The following is a 21500-nucleotide window of genomic DNA, read 5'->3' as shown; positions in this document are numbered from 1 at the left end:
TGGTTTTAAATATAAAATGTGTTGCCACCGCCGTGAAAGACGCATCGAGAAATTCCTTTGCCTTAATGTAATTAGTATTTTTTTAATTCACTTGCTGTTGATTTACCACAACAAAAACGTAACTAAAGTCAAGTAACTAGAAAATGTAACGAGAATTCACCTCTTCAACTTCTATCGTTATCGTAGATAAAGTTGAGAGTCATATGTCTCAAGGACAATTTAATTATATCAGATCTAAAGATCACTTACGCCTGAGGTACAGGCAGGATACCCCCATTACGTACAAATACAAGAGATACCAGTAGACTATGCTACTCCGTGCGGGGTGCGGGTGTGTTACCTACATTGAAAAGCCAAAGAACCTGGCACTCCTGGCTAATACTGTGTAGGGCCCCCGCGAGAACGCAGAAGTGCCGCTACACGACGTGGCATGGACTTGACTAATGTCTGAAGTAATGCTGGAGGGAATTGACCCATGAATCCTACAGGTCTGTCCATAAATCCGTAAGATTACGAAGGGTGGAGATCTCTCCTGCACAGTACGTTGCAAGGCATCCCAGATATGCTCAATAATGTTAACATCTGGGGAGTTAGGTGGCAAGCGGAAGTGTTTAAACTTAGAAGCGTATTCCTGGAGGCACTCTGTAGCAATTCTGTACGTGTGGGGTGTCGCATTGTCCTACTGGAATTGCCCAAGCCCGTCGGGATGCACAATGGACATGAATGGATGCAGGTGATCAGACAGGATGGTTACGTACGTGTCAACTGTCAGCGTTGTATCCAAACGTATCAAGGGTCCCATATCACTCCAATTGCACACGCCCCACACCATTACAGAACCTCCACCAACTTGAAAAGGGTCCATTGATTCATAAGGCTGTCTCCAGACCCATACACGTCCAACTGAAACGAGACTCGTCCGACCAGGCAACACGTTTCCAATCATCAACAGTCCAATGTCGGTGTTGACGGACCCAGGGGAGACACAAATCTTTGTCGTCAGTCATCAAGGGTACACGAGCGGGCCTTCGGTTCCCGAAAGCCCATGTCGATGATGTATCGTTGAATGGTTCACATGCTGACACTTGTTGGTGACCCAGAATTGAAATCTGCAGCAATTTGCGGAAGGGCTGCACTTCTGTCACGTTGAAAGATTCTCTTCCGTCTTTGGTAGTCCCGCTCTGTCAGGATCTGTTTCTGGCCGCAGCGAAGTCGGAGATTTAATATTTTACCGGGTTCCTGTTATTCACGGTACACTCGTGAAATGGTCGTATGGAGAAATCCCCACTTCATTGCTACCTCGGATATACTGTGTCCCGTTGCTCGTGAGCCGACTATAGCAACACGTTCAAATTTACTTAAATCTTGATAACTTGCCATTGTGGCAGCAGTAACCTATCTAACAAGTGCGCCAGACACTTACGAAAGCGCTGCCGACTGAAGCGCCGTATTCCACCTCTTTACATCTCTGTATTTGAATACGCATGCTTATACGTTTCTTTGGCGCCTAAGTGTATGTCGCTACGGTGTTGCAAAGGATTGAATGTCTGCCGCGTCTACTGAAGGTCCGCATTCCAGTGCTGGCCGTGGTACATATTTTAATTCATCTCTTCAGCTTTTATCATTATCATAGATAAAGGTGAGACTAATATATATCAATAAAATTTAATTACATCAACTTTATGTCACTACAAGCATTACGACAAGCTACAATTTTTGAAATAGTTGAATATTAGTAACGTCATTTGAGCGCAGTGTATGATGAGCCGTCGGAGGAGTAACTGTATATAATACAGTATATACACTGCTGGAAATGGAAAAAAGAACACATTGACACCGGTGAGTCAGACCCACCATACTTGCTCCGGACACTGCGAGAGGGCTGTACAAGCAATGATCACACGCACGGCACAGCGGACACACCAGGAACCGCGGTGTTGGCCGTCGAATGGCGCTAGCTGCGCAGCATTTGTGCACCGCCGCCGTCAGTGTCAGCCAGTTTGCCGTGGCATACGGAGCTCCATCGCAGTCTTTAACACTGGTAGCATGCCGCGACAGCGTGGACGTGAACCGTATGTGCAGTTGACGGACTTTGAGAGAGGGCGTAAAGTGGGCATGCGGGAGGCCGGGTGGACGTACCGCCGAATTGCTCAACACGTGGGGCGTGAGGTCTCCACAGTACATCGATGTTGTCGCCAGTGGTCGGCGGAAGGTGCACGTGCCCGTCGACCTGGGACCGGACCGCAGCGACGCACGGATGCACGCCAAGACCGTGGGATCCTACGCAGTGCCGTAGGGGACCGCACCGCCACTTCCCAGTAAATTAGGGACACTGTTGCTCCTGGGGTATCGGCGAGGACCATTCGCAACCGTCTCCATGAAGCTGGGCTACGGTCCCGCACACCGTTAGGCCGTCTTCCGCTCATGCCCCAACATCGTGCAGCCCGCCTCCAGTGGTGTCGCGACAGGCGTGAATGGAGGGACGAATGGAGACGTGTCGTCTTCAGCGATGAGAGTCGCTTCTGCCTTGGTGCCAATGATGGTCGTATGCGTGTTTGGCGCCGTGCAGGTGAGCGCCACAATCAGGACTGCATACGACCGAGGCACACAGGGCCAACACCCGCCATCATGGTGTGGGGAGCGATCTCCTACACTGGCCGTACACCACTGGTGATCGTCGAGGGGACACTGAATACTGCACGGTACATCCAAACCGTCATCGAACCCATCGTTCTACCATTCCTAGACCGGCAAGGGAACTTACTGTTCCAACAGGACAATGCACGTCCGCATGTATCCCGTGCCACCCAACGTGCTCTAGAAGGTGTAAGTCAACTACCCTGGCCAGCAAGATCTCCGGATCTGTCCCCCATTGAGCATGTTTGGGACTGGATGAAGCGTCGTATCACGCGGTCTGCACGTCCAGCACGAACGCTGGTCAAACTGAGGCGCCAGGTGGAAATGGCATGGCAAGCCGTTCCACAGGACTACATCCAGCATCTCTACGATCGTCTCCATGGGAGAATAGCAGCCTGCATTGCTGCGAAAGGTGGATATACACTGTACTAGTGCCGACATTGTGCATGCTCTGTTGCCTGTGTCTATGTGCCTGTGGTTCTGTCAGTGTGATCATGTGATGTATCTGACCCCAGGAATGTGTCAATAAAGTTTCCCCTTCCTGGGACAATGAATTCACGGTGTTCTTATTTCAATTTCCAGGAGTGTATATATATAATACTGTATATAATATAGATGATTTCGAGAAAATGTTCAGATAATATTTAGAACTTGGCAAAATGCATGTATTTCTCGTTGTAAAAGCGTACTAGGAATAGTTTTGGTTTTTGTAACTTCTTTTTAGTTACAGCAATCCAAAGCGTCGAACTTACTTTATACTTTATAGCAGATTTGAAGCAATGCACACTTCGCTGTTCTTTTTATGTAGCACTCCAGCGATCAAAGCCCTGGACTTTTTCTGGGCAACATGACTAAATGCTACGAGACCATCTGTGGAGGAAGACTCGAAGTATGTAGGGTTTAACGTCCCATCAGTGACGATGACAGAAGCTCACATTAGGGATGGATGCGAAAACAAATCCGACGTGCCCCTTGAAAGGAATTATCCTGGCATTCAGCTTAAGCCATCGTCAATAGATGACGCCAGGTTAGCGCTGATCCTCCGCTACCTGTGTGAGGTGAGCATGTCATCTTGGCTGTTGCAGAATTGTTAACATCTTACTTTCACACTTCTACACGCGCAAATATGAGAGCAAACCACGTTAATCCGCGATCTTTGGTTGTGTTGTTACACAGTCTCTGCCTGAGAGCGCTCAGAGACAGCATTATTATTAGTCGAGATGTGTTGAGAAGCAGACGTGGAACTGAATGGACTGGAAATTGTTATCTGGGATTGAGCATCGTGAATACAGATTTGCTGGAAACAGTTGACTAACATGATGATGATAGTATTTATGGATTATGGGAAGAGTTTTTTGAAGAATTGTGATTCAAGGTAAACCCGCAGCTTTGCATACTATTGCGTACTTGGCACTCTCTTGTAAAATTAATTATCGTACCTAGATTTGGTTGTAGCATTCATCTCATGGATTGCTCACAGCTAGAGAAGTTATTTCTCCTCCCCTACATATATATTTTGTGAAAAAATAGAGATCATTTTGGGTAGGTTAATCTTTTGTGCAACGTAAATTTTTTAATAATCAGTCAGTTAGAACTGCTTCTGAAACTAGTCATTTTTGTATAAAGTCAATATTGTTAAAAGTGAAGTTATTGTTAGGAGTGAAGTTGTTAAGTAATTCTTTGCTGTAAACGTGTTTTAGAAAAATCATTTGTAGAGCGTTATCACCCAGAATTATTCCCATGCAAGAAATTTCATGTTTCTTGCGTCCACATTGCATGCGGTGGTACGCACTCTTTTGAATATCACCTTCAGTTTTCTGCTTTAAATTAGCATTCCTGTGGCGCTGTTTGCTGTGCTCCACTTTCAACAGAAAATTTTTACAGCACCGAGGTACGCGCAGGAATAGTTCAGGGCCAGAGTCATACAGTTACGCTATACATACAGATCAATGTCATTACACAGTTTATCAGTGATTAAATCACACAGCTTAGTTTTAGTTTGGAAGCTATTTTCTCGTTATACAAAGTACATTTATGCGAAGAATGTGATTTATTAGCGGGCTTTAATTAAAATAATTTGGATATTTTATTCAGAAAAAAATTTAGTAGTTCATTCGACGTGTATTTTTATTGATTTTACTTTGTCATATTTCTGAGATGTTAAAAACTATCCACTGTGACGTCAGGCAACACACCATTGTTGACTCGACTGCAAAATAACTGTACCAGAAAACTCACCATTGTTCACTCAACAATACAGGGCTTAAGTAAACACAATTTCCAATAATTATTTTTGTCCACTTTACACTACATGCATACATAGAGCTATAGTGAAGAAAAGTTTCACGTGTGGAGATTCGTTATCATGGTTATGCGGACACTAGTGACGCCACTGTGGGAAACGCTGTTAATTATAACCTGCTTACACCACTGCAGTTACTTGCCACAAGATGCTTGGGTTTTAAACCACAGGAATATCACAGTTTGTGGAAGTCCTGTTCCATAAGGCGTAAAGGAATTATACAAGGTGCTTCTGACATTTATGTAACATTCACCACCCAGGACGTGAATATCTGCTTCCTTTCAAAACCTTTGTGTTGATGTCTTCATGGTATCTGTGGGTCCAAAAAACTCTTTTGGAATTTGAATTTTTGCTGAGAAGTACGAAGTCAAGATCAGACTCCTGGATCGTTTCTTAGCACTTTATATACTACCAAGACGATATGAAAAATGTAGTCTGAAGTATCTAAAAGACAAAAGATAAAAATCTGGATATTTTCTTTGTTTTGATAAATTGATCATGATAAAAATTGTTTGTTATCTCTTGAAAACAGATGTTTATAGCACACTCTAAGACAAAAAATGACAACCACGAAGGAATTATACGAATGGGACACCAAATCGGAAGATGTAATGTACATGTGCTGACGAACAAATGATTATAATTTTATTAATATTGGGTGATTTATTCATGAGAAAGAGTTTCACTAGTTGAGCAAGTCAATAATGCGCTGGGCCACCTCTGGCCCTTATGAAAGCAGTTATTCGGCTTGACATTGAGTTGTTGGATGTCTTCGTGAGGATTATTGTGCCAAATTCTGTCCAGTTGGCGCGTCATATCGTCAAAATCCCGAACTCATTGGAGACCCCTGCCCATAATGCTCCACACGTTCTCAGTTGGGGAGATCTGGTGATCTTGCGGGTCCAGGTACAGTTTGACAAGCACGAAGACAAACAGTAGAAACTCGCCATCTCCGGGTGGGTATTATCTCGTTGAAATGTGAGCCCATGTTGGCCTACGATGAAGGGCAACAGAACGGGACGTAGAGTATCGTCGACGTACCGCTGTGCTGTAAGAGTCTCGCGAATGACAACCAAAGGAGTCCTGCTTCTAAAAGAAATGGCACCCCGGACCGTCACTCCTGGCTGTCAGGCCGTATGGCAGGCGACAGTCAGGTTGGCATCCTAGCGCTGTCCAGGGCGTCTCCAGACACGTCTTCGGCCTGAAATTTCATTGCCTGGAGGAGAATTGCCTTCAGTGACGAGTCCCGCTAAGAGCTGAGCTCCAACAACCCGCGAAGTACTGAACTCCAGAAAAATATAAGATTTCCACTGGGGTGGAGAGGGGGAGGGAGGCGATAGTAGGCAGTAGGAGGAAGATAGAGTTGTGTTGTGAGAAAGAAAAGAAGGAATATGTATTAAAGTTTAGCATCCCGTCAACGACGAGATCATTAGAGATGGAATACATGCCAGGACTGGCACAGGACATGGAAGGAAATCGACTGTGTCCTTTCCAAAAGAACCACCCTTTTTCCTTAAGCGGTTTAGAAAATCCACAGATAATTTACATCTGGATGACCGTACGGGAATCCGAATGCGAGTCCGACGACTTTGATACTGTGCCATCTTGTTCAGCTGCTCTGATGAGCAGAGTGAAGAAGGTGTTTGTGGGTTGGCGATGCGTATTAAGGGAAAATGGTTGGCAATGACCTGGGTTTTGGGATAGAGATAGAATGGAAGCCAGGCCGTGACTATGAAGAGGGAAAGGAAAAGGAAACCCTGACATAGAACGTGATGGTGAGGAATGGGTTATTTCTTATTGGAAATGCCTTATTAATAAATGTCAAGGCAAATATCTTCATCTTCCAGTGCGGAGTCTGTTGGAATTACAGTGTAGAAGGTGTGCAGATGAAGGACCAGTAGGATTTGTTGGTATTTACTCAGCAGCATGACTGGATTGGTAACTAGGAACGTGATGAGGCTGTTGGAACTGACTTTTCAGTATGCACAGTATATATATGAGACGTTCAAAATGGATAAGAAGAGAATGGAATATTGGCGATTTATTTGGGTATAATTATGCAACCCGTCGCTTTATTGGATTTTTGATACGTTTTTTTCTCTGAACTAATTTTCTAGCCGCTGTAGGCTCATTGTTAGATGAAGGTGTCACAGGAACGTTATCTAGACGATGTGCAACTGGACATTGTAGTCGTGGTGCTGATGGAAATTTAGTTGTCGGTAACCAAGAGCTTATGAAGCGAAAGGGATGTTACGTTTTGGATACTTACAGTGCACTGCCTCGTCATATCCATGACAAATGCAGTCTCAAAACATATATTTCCAGTCCAGGATACACACACACACATATCTGTACTCGGTTTTTTGCTTCCTCACAGTAAATACATACTCAGTGTGAGAACAATGAATATGAATACAATAAATGTCAACCTTTGCGATATCGTGTTCCTTGGCCTGAGATACATTGATTTACAGAATAAATATTTTACAGTTGTAGATAATAAGTCAGTATTGCTAGCGGCATGTCTGTTTATATATTACGGTTTAGAAAGTTAAACGAAAGATAAACAAAGCGAGTGAAGTATTTACTACGCAGTAAAAGAGTGTATGAGCTGCTACCATGTGTGATAGAGCTTTTCTTAATGTGACCGTAGCAATATAAACAACAAATAACAGAACAGTCATGAATAAACATAGAGCCACAATTGTTACGTGAATAAGAGAACATAATTTATGCAGGGGGATGAGCGTATCTTATTATTGTCTTCTTATGGAATATGATAAATTGGTAAAGGATTCGTATAGAGGAGAGTGAGCGGATGTATGAAGCAAGACGGAGCGGGTGGATTTAAGGGTTTCGAGGGACTGATAGTGACCAAGCAGCGCGGACATGCATGCAACATGGAAGATTTGATTTCTATGTGTGTACTATTGGTTTTGGGGGCTGCAATGGCTGGCTAGTAGCTGTTTCGTGAGTGGTTTCCATTTCAATTTACAGTCAAGGGTTAGTCCTTGGTGTTTTAATGTATGACTTAATTGTATAAAAATGGAAATGGGCGTTTAGCATTGGCCGGGAGGCCCCTTACGGGGCAGGTCTTATTACATTCGACTCCGCATTGGGCGACCTGCGCGCCAGATGGGGATGAAATGATGATGAAGACAACACACCACCCAGTCCCTGACCGGAGAAGACCCAACTGGGAATCGAACCCGGGCCGGTAGGGCAGCAATCCGTCACGTTGACCACTTTTCTCTCTCTCTCTCTCTCTCTCTCTTTGATCTATATTGTTCGTTCAATTTGTTCGGGGCGGACGTCCGATGACACTCGTTTAGGTTCTACGTTGATTCATTCACTCAGTTTTTTGTTACAGAGGGTAGCTAACGCTCTGACCGAACACGCTAAGCTACCGTTCCGGCTCCCACTCAGCTATCGGGGCGGACATTTAATTGTATAAGACAGTCATAAATGATTAGATAAAAGTCGTGGGGGACGGTGATGGAGTTACGAGGCAGTCCCACGTTAAAACGCTCCGTGGAGTTTTCCAGCTACTCCTTTTCCCGGCGTCATCTGCAGAGGAGCCCGGGCTCATAACCTCGCGGTCACCTGATGGTAGCTGGCGTATCGTCCCCACATTTGGAACTGTTTCGTGGGGGACATTTGGAACTGTTTCGTGGGGGAAGGTTGTATGTGACTAATGGCTGAATTGCTTGCCCCATACCTCTTACTGATGAGTTTGAAACACTGCTCCGATGATAATGGGAGAGAGCTAGCAGGTATCGTCTCTCTTGCTTGAAGATTACTCTCTCTTACGTTCGGCCCCGGATAGTCGCTCTTACGAAAAGAGAAGAAAACCAACCAAATGTGCACATGGTTTGCATCCTGGGAGGAATTGCCCGCAGTGTGAAAGAGCTTATCATTGGGATCGTCGCTCACGTCGCCACTAACGGAATCCTGTCGCCTTGGTTCTGATACCATTTTGTGTTCATTCCGGGGACTGACGAACCTTACCTATACTATTGTCGATCTGAAGCATCGTTCAGGAGACTGGTCGGGGCCCTCTGATCTGGAACTGAGTGGAGTCTCTAAGCCAGTGGCTTCGTCGGTTCCGTCACTAGTCTGACCGTAGATTCCTCGACCTACGCTACATAGTGGAGACTTATAAAGCCATCTTGGATAGATAAAGGCTACACTATACGCTGGAAACGGCCACCTGGATCTAAGGGATATTATCTCTTGCTTTGACTGTGAGCCAGGTTTTGGCCTTTTGTGCCATTTTCAACTGATAGAGTTCATGCCACTAATATATATTGTAGGACATCAAGCTCAAAATTGGCCATAAATTAAGAAAATTATTTTATGGCCAATTTTGAGCTAAGTCCTACAATACACGTTAATGACATAAACTTTATCACTTGAAAATGGCATAAAAGGCCGTTCATACAATGAAGGCTTTCAAAGCCGAATGTTTCAGCTGCCGAGAATTCTTCCGGGTTGTATGGCCGTGGTCCATGGAACTCTTCTGACCCTGATGTTTCGTCCAAAGCTACGTTGGACATCTTCGGAGGTGCTCCTGGTTGTGATGTCCCCTGAGGAGTCTCATTAGTCCAGAGAAATCGTTATGGCACTGATCTAAATGACCAAACCCTCGACTGGTGTTTATTTTACTTCAAAACACTTCATTTCCAGTGAATGATATTATTAATTTGCAATCAGATTTGGCAGTAAAGGTGTAACGACATAATGCTTCAAATTAAATTAATGTTGCTAATACACTCATTTTGTTCTTAAATACTGGAGACAGACAATTATTATCAGATAATGGAGATGAACAGTTCGTTAGAGGATGTCAGACTGCAAAGGCTATTAAGGCAACGATCAGTTCTGTATCACGTAACTGATGACACCATAGCATACTGCTACGCTGTAGCCCTTGTTTCCTGTGGGTGGCAGATAGCGATCTCTAGAGAGCAGACAAAACAAACTGCAGTTACGTCCATGAGAACTGAAGTCGTAAGTTGTTACGGTCTGTGCGCAGCAAAGAGTGAAATAACACCGTCTTTAGTTGCATGTTTTACAATAATTAAGCTAAGATAGAAAAAAAACAACGTTCAAGCTTGTAACAAGACTGACTGTCGGGGTTTTCCAGTAGCGCTAAGGCACGGAAGTTACGATTCATACTTACTACCGTGCTGGCGGACACCTGTAGGCTGCTCACCATTCCTGCATTTTGTAGGGAAATAGCGAAAGGAGGTAGGGATACCGGTAGAGGTGACAAATGGCTTGTTTAATGAATATAGGGGGCTAAGCAGATTATCAAGGATTTGAAATAAAAACTATGAGAAGAAATGCAGGCTTTCTATCGCGAAGTACTCTTGGATGAATTTACAGAGAGAATTTTCTAGCTAGTCGGTATAGGGATGTGATTTACAAGATCACGCATAGGATGATAAGAGGGCAAATAGAAGTTGTTGAATGTCTCGTCCATTTTGAAGTGGAGAAGGAGAGGGAATCGCTGAAAAGCCAATGAAGTACTGTATGCCTTTGATTAACCAGTACATCGAGGTGTAGAAATCCTATATTCCCTTCCATCACACTGGACTCGCATTCGGAAGGACAGCGGTGCAACCCCGCGTCCGGCCATCCTGATTTAGGTTTTCCGTGATTTCCCTAAATCACTCCAGGCAAATGCCGGGATGGTTCCTTTGAAAAGGAACGGCTGACTTCCTTCCCCATCCTTACCTAATCCTATGAGACCGATAACCTCGCTGTTTCGTCTCTTCCCCCAACCAACCAACCAACCCTTCCATCTCTGTGCTCAAGCATCGTGGCGAGAGCACCTGTACAGGCATATGGTTCTGGATTAAAAAATAATCATTTATAGATGCTCGAAAACAACAACAGCCTCATCAAGGACTCTTGCTGGGAAATGCGATACCTCATAGACAAAGACTGCACATAAATATGGAAACAGAACACATCATCCTGTCTAATACGTTGTAGGAAACCCGTAGGCATTCAAAATAGCTTCCAGTCGTCTCGAAATGGATAAATACAGGTCCTGTATGGTTTTCAGTGGAATCTTACACCATTCTTCCTGCAAAATAGTGGCATGTCCAGGTAACTGTGATGAAGCTGGATAGCGGCCACACAGCCTTCTCTCCAAAGTAGACCACAAAGGCTGAATACTAATGACATGTGGTCACTGTGGTGGGCAGGGGAGATGAGACGGGTCATCCGCGTGCTCACAAAACCAGTCACGGGCGATCCGAACTATGCGAAAGTGTCGCTATAGTCCTGGAACACACATCACCATTGTACCATGGCATGGATGTGTTGATCCAAGATAGTGGAGTTGGGTTGGGTTGTTTGGGGGAGGAGACCAAACAGCGAGGTCATCGGTCTCATCGGATTAGGGAAGGATGGAAAGGAAAGTTGGCCGTGACCTTTCAAAGAAACCATCCCGGCATTTACCTGAAGCGATTTAGGGAAATCACGGAAAACCTAAATCAGGATGGCCGGACGCGAGATGGAACCGTCGTCCTCCCGAATGCGAATCCAGTGTGCTAACCACTGCGCCACCTCGCTCGGCCCAAAATAGTGAAATAATCCTTGGCAGTTATACGACGTTGCAGACTAAGTATGGTTTTCATGGAATACCACGATATGGCTGTCTAAATTATCACCGGCCCCTCGCCATGTTTCACTCTTGGGACGTAAACTCAGCCAGAAGTTGGGAACAGTGTGAAATAGGACTCATCTGACCAAATGACCTTTTTGCACTGCTCCATAGTTCAGGTTTTATGGCTTCAGCACTACGTTTTCTCTTATGGGCATTTGGGTCACTAATGACTGACTTTGGAATTACAGATCGCCCTGAAATTCCCAGGTAATGCTGCTCCCTTCGTGTTGTTTTGTAAGTGGGCTGTGTAGGTTTTTATGTTGGTAACGCCACGTAGCGCTCTATATGAAAATCACTGGCTGTGCTGTGTGCAGTCTGTGGCTGGTTGGCATTGTTGGAATATTCGCTATTGTAGTGTTGGGCAGTTGGATGTGAACAGCGCGTAGTGTTGCGCAGTTGGAGGTGAGCCGCCAGCAGTGGTGGATGTGGGGAGAGAGATGGCCGAGTTTTGAGAGCGGATGATCTGGACGTGTGTCCATCAGAGACAGTAAATTTGTAAGACTGGATGTCATGAACTGATATATATATATATATATATATATATATATATATATATATATATATATATATATGACTTTTGAACATTATTAACGCAAATACATTGTTTGTTCTCTATCAAACTCTTTCATTTGCTAACTATGCCTATCAGTAGTTAGTGCCTTCAGTAGTTTGAATCTTTTATTTAGCTGGCAGTAGTGGCGCTCGCTGTATTGCAGCAGTTCGAGTAACGAAGATTTTTGTGAGGTAAGTGATTCATGAAACGTATAGGTTATAGTTAGTCAGGGCCATTCTTTTGTAGGGGTTATTGAAAGTCGGATTGCGTTGCGCTAAAAATATTGTGTGTCAGTTTAGTGTTGATCAGAATAAGTAAAGAGAGAAATGTCTGAGTACGTTCAGTTCTGCTCAGCTGTTTGAAATCAAATAACGTAAGAGGTTTATGAGCACAGTAATTCGTAAAATTTTCCTAAGGGGATGTTTCAGTTTTAGTGCTGTAAGGATTCGCAAGTGCGACATTCGGTACTGCAGTGACTTTTGCAGGTGTCGTCGTCTTGTTTCTCGTCACCATCAATGACCACTTGTCATAATCACTCAACAGACAGTCTCGTCCGCGTTGTGACTTAGCGGAGGGTGTTCTTCCGTTTTCTCTGCATGGTGCACAAATCTTCGTTAGGATGTCTCAAGAGACACCAAATTCTTCAGCTGTCTTTGTTACTAAGCACTCACTGTACGGTCCCCGAGAATTTACTGGCCTTCGAAACCGCGTAGCTCCCATATAATGCACTCACTACTACACAGAACACTGCTATGACCACGACTGACACTTGCAGTGTATTAAAAGTAAAGTCGTAGTGCGAGAACCCGGAGAGCAGGTTTGGGTGCCTAATTGGAAAGATTTTTTTTCTATCCCTCGATCCTGCAGGCACCTTCATTTCGCGAAATATGATAGCTGTGTTTGTAAGCGTGAGTGTAGGTGACTGTAATAGGTGTGTTTGTAGTGTAGTGTCAAGTTCGAGTTGGAGACGATGAGAGAAGGGAGGGGGTGAAACCCGATATCAGCACATAGCCTGATCCTCACGAAGAACACAAGGGCACCGTCGGTCTTAACATCCCCATCCGACGAACGGGTCACCATTAGCAGTGTCAAATGCCCTCACTTCACGAGACACTGCATTGAATCCAGGACATTGGCGCAAAGACTGCTGCTGAGAGACTTTACCCCTCTTGCCCCGCTGCTATAAAGGCTCAGGGAAAACAGCACGCGGCTTACTGAGACGGTCACCCGTCCAAGTACTAGCGCCTGTTAACATCGGTGATCTGATGGGAAACGCTGTATCCACGTCGGCAAGACTGCCCAACTGCAGTGTATTGAGGACACGCCACTGGTGCTGTTCATAGTCAAAGACAACCGCGCAGCCTCCAGGCTTGGCTAGCACCTGCATTTATGTTCAAGCAAGCATTTCTGGTTGTGTTTCCATATTTCGTCCAACCTCTGTATACGAAGTAAGTTACACAGTAAGTAGATCCTAATGCTTTAAAGAAAATAGTGTGGTAAAATTGGTGGGCGGATCTCCTCGCACTAGGCTGTGTGTCATGTGTTTTGAAGGGATATCGAGCGACGTGCTAAAAAAAATGGTTCAAATGGCTCTGAGCACTATGGAACTCAACTGCTGTGGTCATTAGTCCCCTAGAACTTAGAACTACTTAAACCTAACTAACCTAAGGACATCACACACATCCATGCCCGAGGCAGGATTCGAACCTGCGACCGTAGCAGTCGCACGGTTCCGGACTGCGCGCCTAGAACCGCGAGACCACCGCGGCTGGCCGAGCGACGTGCTGCAGTTGTCAGGCAAGGCAACCGCATTCGAGATCATTGTGGTTTCAGTCCCCATCGGCCATTCATATTTAGTTTTCCCGTGGTTTCCCTAAATCGCTTAAGGTAAATGCTTCCTTCCCCATTCAAGAACTTGTGATCCGTCTCTAATGACTTCGTTGTCAGTGTAACGTTTAATCCTAATATTCCACCCTTCCTTCCGTCCTTCCTTCGAAAGGAGGCAGGCTCACCGCTGGCAACCGGGAAATCTGGACCATGTTCCGCATGCTATGTACAGTTTCTGCTCTTTACTCTTTAAAACAATTTATATATACGAAGCACTACAATTCTTCTTTGTTCTTATCAGATTTCTTGTATTTCTTTTATGCTACCCTCAAATAACCAGAGATCGGCGACATAACACCGCCTATATTTCACTAAAACCAAACGCAGCCCTTGAAGCCTAATGTGCGTCTAGTGGCACCTACGACAGGCAGCAGAGTGGCGCTATTGGCTGGTGTGTTACATCGTAAGCTCACCGAAGAAAATATTAGTATCCTTATTAAAAGACCCCAGTGGTAAATGCAGGTGGAATGAAACTGGTACCAAGCGGTCACGTGAGCCTCCACCGCTAAGGTCGTCATGACACTGAAATTGTTATTACGTGGCAGTGAGTTGTGCGGAATAAAGGCAATAAGGCGGGTTGACGTGCATACATGACAGAATGGCAGAAAGCAGTTAGCTTGTTTTCATGCAAACACGATCACATGGCCAGTGAAGTTACCCGATTTGCTACTGTATCAGTGTGGACTGTCCTCCGTGTTTACAAGGAAAGGTGAACCACACTCGGTTTCTGTCCAGATATAAACTGATAAATTGCTGCTCAATCAACGTCCGAGCGGCAGTTCTGAAGGCAAATGCAGTCAATGGACATTCAGAGTTGGACGCCACGCAAAAGGTCATTGCATACAACGGCACATAAATTCGTAAGTCTTCATTGGCCTAAACCATACATAAAGTGGACAGTTACTAACTGGAGGGCCGCAGTGTAGTTAAGTGAGTCGCGACTTTGCAACTTCTCAGATGATGCAAGCCGTGAAGCGTACTGGCGGCCCAATGAGACGCTTGATCCACAGTATTCTACATCTACATCTACATTTATACTCCGCAAGCCACCCAACGGTGTGTGGCGGAGGGCACTTTACGTGCCACTGTCATTACCTCCCTTTCCTGTTCCAGTCGCGTATGGTTCGCGGGAAGAACGACTGTCTGAAAGCCTCCGTGCGCGCTCTAATCACTCTAATTTTACATTCGTGATCTCCTCGGGAGGTATAAGTAGGGGGAAGCAATATATTCGATACCTCATCCAGAAACGCACCCTCTCGAAACCTGGCGAGCAAGCTACACCGCGATGCAGAGCGCCTCTCTTGCAGAGTCTGCCACTTGAGTTCGTTAAACATCTCCGTAACGCTATCACGGTTACCAAATAACCCTGTGACGAAACGCGCCGCTCTTCTTTGGATCTTCTCTATCTCCTCCGTCAACCCGATCTGGTACGGATCCCACACTGATGAGCAATACTCAAGTATAGGTCGAACGAGTGTTTTGTAAGCCACCTCCTTTGTTGATGGACTACATTTTCTAAGGACTCTCCCAATGAATCTCAACCTGGTACCCGCCTTACCAACAATTAATTTTATATGATAATTCCACTTCAAATCGTTCCGCACGCATACTCCCAGATATTTTACAGAAGTAACTGCTACCAGTGTTTGTTCCGCTATCAAATAATCATACAATAAAGGATCCTCCTTTCTATGTATTTGCAATACATTACATTTGTCTATGTTAAGGGTCAGTTGCCACTCCCTGCACCAAGTGCCTATCCGCTGCAGATCTTCCTGCATTTCGCTACAATTTTCTAATGCTGCAACTTCTCTGTATACTACAGCATCATCCGCGAAAAGCCGCATGGGACTTCCGACACTATCTACTAGGTCATTTATATATATTGTGAAAAGCAATGGTCCCATAACACTCCCCTGTGGCACGCCAGAGGTTACTTTAACGTCTGTAGACGTCTCTCCATTGATAACAACATGCTGTGTTCTGTTTGCTAAAAACTCTTCAATCCAGCCACACAGCTGGTCTGATATTCCGTAGGCTCTTACTTTGTTTATCAGGCGACAGTGCGGAACTGTATCGAACGCCTTCCGGAAGTCAAGAAAAATAGCATCTGCCTGGGAGCCTGTATCTAATATTTTCTGGGTCTCATGAACAAATAAAGCGAGTTGGGTCTCACACGATCGCTATTTCCGGAATCCATGTTGATTCCTACATAGTAGATTCTGGGTTTCCAAAAACGACATGATACTCGAGCAAAAAACATGTTCTAAAATTCTACAACAGATCGACGTCAGAGATATAGGTCTATAGTTTTGCGCATCTGCTCGACGATCCTTCTTGAAGACTGGGACTACCTGTGCTCTTTTCCAATCATTTGGAACCTTCCGTTCCTCTAGAGACTTGCGGTACACGGCTGTTAGAAGGGGGGCAAGTTCTTTCGCGTACTCTGTGTAGAATCGAATTGGTATCCCGTCAGGTCCAGTGGACTTTCCTCTGTTGAGTGATTCCAGTTGCTTTTCTATTCCTTGGACACTTATTTCGATGTCAGCCATTTTTTCGTATGTGCGAGGATTTAGAGAAGGAACTGCAGTGCGGTCTTCCTCTGTGAAACAGCTTTGGAAAAAGGTGTTCAGTGTTTCAGCTTTACGCGTGTCATGTAGTTAATGTCGGAGGTTATTTTTCTGTGCCATGACCTGGGCTCACTTATTCAGATTACAGTGGACGTAAATAAGGATATTCAGTTCTACATTCTCAATGACCAGTTGTCAGCAAGTCTTCCTCGCCGGTTAGAGTGGCCGAGCGGTTCTAGGCGCTACAGTCCGCAACCGCGGGACCGCTACGGTCGCAGGATCGAATCCTGCCTCGGGCATGGATGTGTGTGATGTCCTTAGGTTAGTTAGGTTTAAGTAGTTCCAAGTTCTAGGAGACTGATGACCTCAGAAGTTAAGTCCCATAGTGCTCAGAGCCAGTCTTCTACTTCCTCATGATTAGTATGCTGCGAACACTCTCGTCTTCCAAGATGACAACAGTCGTGTTCACAGGGCTACGCACGTACTTTTATGACCCGACGAATGCTCAGGCACTCTTTTAATCCTTGACTGACTCGCTATATCACCCGATATAGTCCCATATGCGTGCGTGGGACTAACTGTGGAAGTGGATGAAATGTAGCAATCAGTATCGCCACGATCATCAATGAGTGGCTTCAGCTGGACGTTGTATACCTGAAGACACTTATGAACTCTATTCCTTTCTGAACTGAGGCCATTATCACGGCAGGAGGTGGTGATGCACTAGGTTAGCGTGGTGTCTCCCAGGAGGGAACAACTTTTTTTTTGGGTGTGCGTATGTCCTCTCCTGCAACATAACATCAGAGCATTATCTGAATACGTGCCTCCTTGGGTGCTCACCCTCTAGTTCAGTGGGAGAATGGATCATACATCCCATAGATGTAAATGAAAGAATTTCTTCTGGCTCCAGATGTCTGTACACCTTTAGAGATTCGTTCAACATTCTGTGAAAATGAAGATCTATAATGCAGTTATACACCCCGATATCCTCTATGGTTCAGAAAGCTGGCCGCTATCTAAAAGGGAGGTGCAAATGCTTCTTACATTTGAAACAACGGCCCAGTGAGAGACGGAGATACTTGGAACAGCAAGAAAGAATAATGAAATTTATGAGGTCATGAATCAGCCCAACGTTTTACAATATCAAAAGGACAGACGAGTCCAATGGACAGGTCACATAATCCGTATCCCAGAGACATTACTTCCTCAGCAAGCTTTCTTTGCCCACATTAGTAGGCAAGGAAACAAACGGGAGGACGACACAAAAAGAGATGCCGAAATTTTGAATGTGGTCAAGTGGTACGAAAGAGCAATGGACAGAATGCAGTGAAGAATAATTGTTGATCCAGGGCATGGTCTACAGGGCTGGTGACTGCTGGATAACTAAGGAAGTAATTAAGTAAATAAATAAATAAGTAAAGGAAACTTAAATTTACATTCCTGCTAGTCTATAGTGCAACGTACCATCTCAAGCCTGTTGAGACTAGTAACAATTCTCCGATGCGAATGTGATATCCATGTTTCGATCAACTTGCGAGTTTGAAAGACATTTTTCGATTAAGACACTAAACAAGTCACGGTTATATGGCAACCTGACTGAGAAAATCCGCGAAGTTGCCTGTGTCTGTCGGTCGGCGGACAATTTGTGCCGGATATAAACCTTATTATGTCTCCAGCGCACCAAAAATAATTAAACAATACTAAAAATTTGGTTCAGAAATATGAAACATGAAACAAAGCTGCATACTACACGTGGCACTTTTCCGACAGATAGCGTGGCATGATTAGAAAGGAAAGTGTGCATTCGGGAGCGACAGAGTGGCATTCATCTACAAGCGCCAAATTTGAAAAGAGTTCTTACCTGTCCCTGAATTAAACCCTGAGTGCTGTCAGAACCTGCGAAGTTGGCTTAATAGCCAGAGATCCTCCCACAGTCAGGATTTTTAAAGCAAATTTTAAGTTGCGAATAAATTTGTGAGAAATCCTAGCACGAAGCAGCATCTCCAGAGAACTGCTATTAGCGGGAGAAGGGGATAACTTTGCTGCGAGAGTCATTTCCCTACGTAGGCTGGTTTTATTTTTCAAATAATCACTTTTTTTCATGATTTTGCCGTGAGCTAATTTCGCCACCTGGTCATTTTCAAACAGTGTGATATTACAATAACATCAAAACTTACAGGAGCTTGAAGAACAGAAGAAATAAAATAAAAATATACATACATCAAAAATTTACACACGTCTGTTACTTGCATCACAGTAAAAATTGTTATCATACAGGAACTTACATTCCACATATCTGTGTGGAGGAAGCAACGTCTGATGGGATCCATAATAACGGTTTCTTATGATCGTGGCAGTCACGGGCACAATCTGTATATACATCACTATAAAGCACAATTGACAACAAAAACGCAAAATATGGAATTCTTATGGGCTTACCGCCAAATTCTGTTGTGACCTACTGCGACAGACGTGAATGCCGTATGAAAAAAGGGAAAAACGGGACCGTTAAGTAGCTTTCATCACTGCACCAGCGTACAACGTATTTAAACGTGTTATTGTCACATTTCAAATAAAACTGCAGATGGTGCGGTCAAATTCTTAGAATTAAATCGAGTTCATGTCAACGAATTTAACAGTGCGACTGTGTCATCAAACATGCAAAAAACTTAAAGAAAAAGAAATACAGTTTTGGCCACAGACATTAGGGCAATGACTGTATGTAAGGGGTTAAAAAGAATGGGATATAATGGTCGGGCAGCTCCTCACAAGCCATACATTTCTGTAGTCACTGCTAAGCAACGCTGGACAGTGGATGACTGGAAATGAATGATTTGGAGTGATAAACGCTGTGACAATCTGATGGAAAGATTTGGGCTCGGCGAATGTTTGGACAACGTTATCTGTCATTATGTGTAGAGCCGAAAGTGAAATACAGAAGAGATGGTGTTACGGTATGAGGGTATTTTTCGTAGTTAGGATGTGGTCCCCTTATTGCACTCAAGCAAAGAGGATGATTGTATCAGCATGACAATGCACCCTCTCATAATGCAGGATCTGCGAGAAATGGCTTGTGGACAATAACATTCGCCGCGCGAAGTGGCAGCGCGGTTTGAGGCACTATTTCACGGATTGCGCGGCCCCTCCCGCCGGAAGTTCGACTCCTCCCTCGGGCATGGGTGTGCGTGTGTTGATCTTAGCATATAAGTTAGCTTAAGCAGTGTGTAAGTCTAGGGATCGCTGACCTCAGCAGTTTGGTCCCTTAGGAATTCACACACACACAATAACAGCCCTGAAATGGACTGGCCTGCTCAAGATCCCGACCTGAGCGCAATAGAACACTTTTGGGAAGATTTAGAAAGTCTACTTCGTTCCAGATCCCATCATCCAACACCAGTTCAAATGGTTCAAATGGCTCTGAGCACTATGGTACTCAACAACTGAGGTCATCAGTACCCTAGAACTGAGAACTACTTAAACCTAACTAACCTAAGGACAACACACACATCCATGCTCGAGGCAGGATTTGAACCTGCGACCATAGCGGTCGCGCTGTTCCAGACTGAAGCGCCTAGAACCGCTCGCCCACGGTGGCCGGCTCCAACACCAGGAGTTTCAGACGAAAAGTGGACACACGCAGTATCAACATATAAGTCATACGTGTCAGGATACGTTTGATCAGACAGTATACTTTACATCTACATCTACATTTATACTCCGCAAGCCACCCAACAGTGTGTGGCGGAGGGAACTTTACGTGCCACTGTCATTACCTCTACTCGCACTCATCATAGTTATCCACTCGAGGACGACGGTTCAAAACCCACGTCCGGCCATCCTGATTCAGGTTTTCCGTGATTTCCCTAAATCGCTTCAGGCAAATGCCAGGATGGTTCCTTTACAAGGGCACGGCCGACTTCCTTCCCCATCCTTCCATAATCCGACGGGACCGGTATCCTCGCTGCTTGGTCTCTTTCACCAAATCAACCATCCAACCTACTATCCACTCGAACGAAGCGACTGAATCCTCCCTGCTATTATGTCAGAGTTTATTTAGCCCGTGTGCCGTGTCAGGTGATTACGTTTTGGACGAGACACTAGTCTGTCACTTTCAGTTTCGATATCACGGCAATTTCGTTGTCACAAGCGAGCCACGGGCAGAGTTCGCTACGTACAAGGCTGGTGGCAGGCTAGCAGGCGGATCGCTGCCGCAGCCTCGCGGCACTTCCCCATGCAAATTGCCCCGGCCCAGTCACCCTCTCACTGCTCCGCCGCGGAATGCAGCCTTGGATCCGCGTCACGATAGCGTAGCCTAGCGCACATCCGCATCTCACTCGCGGTTGCCCTGTCCCCCAGCCTCTCCTTCCATTCACAAATCGCGTCCAGCGAGATCTTGTGAAAGTAAACAAGGTATGGAACTAATGAGTCTAGAAATATCTGTAACTTCTCTGTCCTATCATCTTTACTTGCGTGCTTTATTATGCTTATAATTATCACTTTAGGTCTGTCTAATTACAACTTATTGAGAGTAAAACGAATTTTTTGTGACAAGTGCATTTCGCCTTTATTATGTGAACGGCATCATCAGATGACTGAAGTATGTACATATTTGTGTTTGTACTATGTTACTTCACATAATGGAAACAGGGCACCGGATATTCAGTTTATAATCAATAAGGCACGTTCTGATTTTCTATGACGTAATGATAATTTAAATTTCTGTTTACAAAAAATGGTTCAAATGGCTCTAAGCACTATGGGACATAACTTCTAAGGTCATCAGTCCCCTAGAACTTAGAACTACTTAAACCTAAATAATCTAAGAACATCACACACATCCATGCCCGAGGCAGGATTCGAACCTACGACCGT

Source organism: Schistocerca serialis, chromosome 1 (genome assembly GCF_023864345.2).
Source record: "Schistocerca serialis cubense isolate TAMUIC-IGC-003099 chromosome 1, iqSchSeri2.2, whole genome shotgun sequence".
NCBI lineage: Eukaryota > Metazoa > Arthropoda > Insecta > Orthoptera > Acrididae > Schistocerca > Schistocerca serialis.
The sequence above is the reverse complement of the archived record's forward strand: the minus strand, read 5'-3'. Positions refer to the sequence as shown.